Source organism: Diabrotica virgifera, chromosome 4, assembly GCF_917563875.1.
Source record: "Diabrotica virgifera virgifera chromosome 4, PGI_DIABVI_V3a".
NCBI lineage: Eukaryota > Metazoa > Arthropoda > Insecta > Coleoptera > Chrysomelidae > Diabrotica > Diabrotica virgifera.
This window is the reverse complement of record NC_065446.1, coordinates 112,065,604-112,070,602: the sequence shown is the minus strand read 5'-3', so window position 1 is coordinate 112,070,602 and position 4,999 is coordinate 112,065,604.

The window sequence follows — 4,999 nt, the reverse complement described above, 5'->3', positions numbered from 1 at the left end:
TTTTTCTTTGACCTGTCAGCTATGTGCATACCCAATTTCATGTCAATCCAAGCGGTTGTTTAAAATTCGGAGGTTTTGCAATATTTACCGTGAGTGGATGGACTACAGATATATGTATATTAGATAAAAATTATAGTCTCAGCGAATCTTTGAAATATCTCCATTCCTTTGAAATGTTACATTTTTTAAGCCTTGAGGGAGTAGGCGCAAAATTATGACCAATGCTATTTAAATGCATTCAGTTTATTCGAATCCTGAGAAAACTAATAAGAATTTTGGAAAAATTTAAACGCAGAATGAAAGATTACATTATAACCGAGGGCGAAACTCTCTAAAAACTTTTATGTTTATATTGATAAGTGAAAGGGTGAAAAAAAAAAGAAAATTTAGTGTGATTTTTTATTTCAAATATTTAATTCAAAAGAAATTTTTGTTTATTCTATTCTTTTTGACATGAGGCTGTATTTGATTTCTCTATGTCATTGTATGCTATTGGTTAGTTCCTATCATTTCAGCCGACGTACGTCACGATTGGATCAATAGGGCCGAACATACATAACTAAGGCCCTTTTGGCATGATGCTGTATTATTTTGAAGTCGATACAGCCTGAATATTTTTTTTTATTTTTTTACGTTCTATGTGATTAAAAAAATTAAGAATCACCGCAATTTTAGCCCACCACCCCCTTCCCCTTTCCCCACATCAAAAAATGTCAATTTTTCGATTTTATTTTTTTTTAAGTTGGTTTGCAATTAAATTATAAATTACAAAAAATTCACACGCACAGCTGAGGCTTTTACAAAACATATATTTTTATGGACCCGAAGGTCGAGTGTACATAACCTCAATGTTTTTTGTTTTTTTAATAGGTACGTATAACTTTTTTTGGCGATGGCTGCATGTCTAATTTTTTTGCGTTTTGTGAATTTTATCAAAATCTGTATTTCTGACTTTTTTCAGATTTATTCGTAAGGTGCGCCATCTTCAAAAATCCGGAAAACTGGTTTTTTCGGTAGTTTTTTGGGATTTTCTCCATTTTATATACTTCAAAATAGACTAACTCAAGGTTTTTTATAGGTTACGTATATATAATTTGAAATAACTGAGTTTTTAGGGATATTCAAAAATTGTGTAAAACACCTAAACCCCCCAAAAACTATGTTTTTTCAAATTCTTAAAAGTTTCTTAATTCTTTCGTACCCCATGAAGTTAAATTACAAAGCCATTAAAATATAACTAGAGGTGATTCATACCTACTTACCATCTCAATTGAATGCAATCATCGGCAAAGCCATCTAGTGTCATTGTGTCATCCCCAAAAATCTACCTGGGTCTTAAAATGCAGGTATGCATACTTGTTCCGTTATAACTCTTATCTTTTAAAATTTTGTAGTAAAAGCATTTCTATAGCTATAGTGAGTTTATTGCCCTACCTCTTTATGTGGCTTAATGATTTGGATTGTAAACACAGATAAGAAAGGGTGTGATAGACCAGAGAAATTAGCAAATAAATGGCCTCTTTCGTGACATCCGTTGATACAGGTATCTAAGAACTGCTTATGGCATTAGGGTAAATTTAGTTACAACAGTATCCAATATAAAAATTATGCAAAAAATCAAACGTACTTTTTAACTTATAAACAATATATAAACAATTAAAGATCGCTATTTGATTGTAAATATTAAAGGTGGAGACCGGTATGCTGTATGGAAAGGTGATACAATTTTACTGAAGAGCATAGAAAATTCTTTAAAATGAGTGTTTGGAAAGTTCTTTTTGTTAATTTGTTGTTTAGTTATTGGGAAAATAGCTTCAAAAGTCGATTTTTTGAAAATAATTAATAACTTTTCTAAAAATACACTAAAAGCTTTATTTTCGCGTAAGTAAAGGAACAATATTAGAAGTATTCAGCCGTTAAAATTTCAAGAAGTTTTACCTAATAGTTATTGCAAAATTGAAATTGTTTATCCCAAAAAGCTTCTATCTACAGCGTTATTATGCATAAACTATTAGGTCAACATAAATTCTAAAGACATCAAACCAAAGAGAAAGGTTCAATTTATCAAATTAGATCAAGTCTTGAATAAAAAGTTTATAATAAATATTATAAATAATTATAAAATAATTTTGAAAAAGTAGTGTTATTTTAAGCTTATTCGCGAACTCAAGCGAGGGTGCTGCCGCTTATTTTGAACTAGAGGAATTGGGATGAAGATTTAAACAAAACATCCGTTAACCTATATATCAATGTCGATTGAATGCTTGTCTGGTGTGTTCATTTAATGAATGATTTATTTATATTAATTAATTACATCAATAAAAATATTAATTATATCAAAATGCATTATCCCAATTACATCGGCCATTTTCATGCAACTGCACTGCCACCTATAGTCGATTGAGTTCGCGAATAAACAATTAAAATAACAACCGCATTAACATGTGGGAATTAACTAATTTTGATGGGAAATAAGCCACAATTTTACTAAAAAAAATGGTTTTATTTTGACAACGACACCCGATTTGAGCGTCGAAACGTTAATAAAATCAGTTTTTTTAGTAAAATTGTGGCTTATTTCCCATCAAAACTAGTTAATTCCAAAAATGCCACAAGAAAATAGCTTCAGAACAACAACACGTAGGAAGTTAATTTTTTTTATTCGACATGTTGGTATTCTTATAGAAACTGAAACAAAAATTTAATGCCCTACAACCCTTAAAACCCGAGTTAGCCACTTTTTTCAAAAATTCACCGGGGCTTTGTTTATAAATATTAGAAAATTTGAAAAGCAACATTTAAACGAATGAAAGAGCATGTTTATACAAAAAAAAATTAAAACGATTCTTTTAAAAACGAGCCGTCCATGATGCGCCAAAAGTGAAGAGTTTAAAAGTAAAGCGATTCTTACCCTCTTGATTTTATTATCAAAAACTTAATTCACAACTACACATTTATAAAAGGCGCAATACCTCCGGTAAGATTTAGGTACAAAATTAACAAAACCCAAAAAAAAATATATAATACAATATTCCAGTTACCCGTCGTTTGTCACCATTAATCCCTTTATCCTAAAGATAAATAACAGTTTGTCGACGAAAATTCCATTCGATCAAATGTTCGTCGATGAATTGTCCATTCGATGAATTGTGCATTCGACCAACTGTTTGTCGACCAACTGTTGTCGACCAATTTTCCGTCGACGAAGTGTTCTCGACCAGCTTTCCGACACCGGATTTGGGTGTCATTGTATTCTGTTGGTTAATTCCTACCATTTTAGCCACCGTACGTCATGATTGGAAAAATAGCAGCGAATATACGTAACTAAGGCCCTTTCAATATTTTACTGTAATTGATTTTTCTGTGTCATTGTATTCTGTTGACTGATTCCTATCATTTGAGCCGCCGTACGACACGTTTGGACCAATGGGAGTGAAGATACGTAACTAATACCTAACAAGAGGTTTACTCAAACTTCTTTTTTGTACTTATACCACTCGGTAAAAGTACAAAAAAAAGTTTGGGTAAACTTTTGCACAACTGTGTAAATACTAACGAAAAATCTAAAATATTAAAAAAAATTAGTGGAATCCGTTAATCTGTTCTCGAAAAAATTAGCTATGAAAATGAGCATAATTTTCTATATCCCTAACTTTTGACGAGCAGTTTAGCTTAAATGGGGAAAAGCGGTAAGCTTAGACCAAACACCAGTAGGAGGCATTCAATTAATTGAGGAAAAAAATTAAATGGATAACAATATTTATTTCAGTTACACAAAAGGCATTGTCCCGCTAGAATGTTTGAAATCACAATTAATAGTCCTACAAAAAAGACAGGCGTTTAAAAGTGATAAGACCATTGAACAATAAGCCTGTGAGCTACCTTTTAAACACATTCTTAAAAATAATCCATAACACAATTAAAAAAAGGTTTGTTAAGAAATTCTTTTATAGACTTCAGAAATTCAACAACTTCTCCTGATTATGTTTAAAAAACGTACGGAATGCACTAAATGAAAAAAAAAAAAAAAGAAAAAGATTTATCATACCGTTATACTATAATATATCCTTACGTTGAATATTTGATGCTTCCCTGTGGAGTATAAAACGGACAGTTGTGTTTTTCCCGTGATCTGCCTTGTTTAGTCTTCTTTGTCGTTTTATTCGTTAAATCCTATCCTCTTAAGTCACAGCGTCAGAAAGCAGTGGGTATATGCAGTGAACGGGAGGCCTATGTCGAACAGTGAACGTTGGGGCCCTTTCGCGTTTATCATATGTAGAGAAGTCGCTTGTCAAAAACTGGACGTATGTAATCGTATTCTATTTGTTAAATACTCTCACATAATATGTCATACCATGTGCGTTAATCCATTTTATTTCTACAATTTTAAAGTGTTATTACATGCCGTCATTTTCATTTGTCTACACCATCGTATTCTGCCAGTTAAATCCCATCGTTTCAGGCGCTGTACGTCACGATTGAACCAATAGGACCGAAGATACATAACTAAGGCCCTTTTGACCTGCTGCTTGTTTGATTTTTCTGTGTCATTGTCTTCTATGATGCCTAAGGCATATTTATGACATGTCTTATTTTTAAAGAAAACAAGTAATTGGACTTCGTAAGTCCTAGGTTTTCACCCAAAGTAATCGAAAGTAGAATTGGAAGTCGATATTTGAATTCTTCGTGTAACTTTGCGTGGATTGATATACAAATTTACTAATTTTGAGTCATTTTTACTAAACTGTTTACACAGAAATAACTCTAAAGATTCAAACCTTTCAATACGCTTCGATTTATGTGTTCGTATACTATTTCTGAGTCTATTGGGACCGTGCAAGTTCGGCAAAACGACACCTGGTGTCTACGCTCTGCAACTTTATTCGCACTTTTAATTATATTGGCCAATTATATTAGTCCTGGTTACTGGATAATTGTCAAGGCCATAATCCAAAAAAATAATAAGAAGAAAAAATAAGATTCAGGTTATGTTATTAAA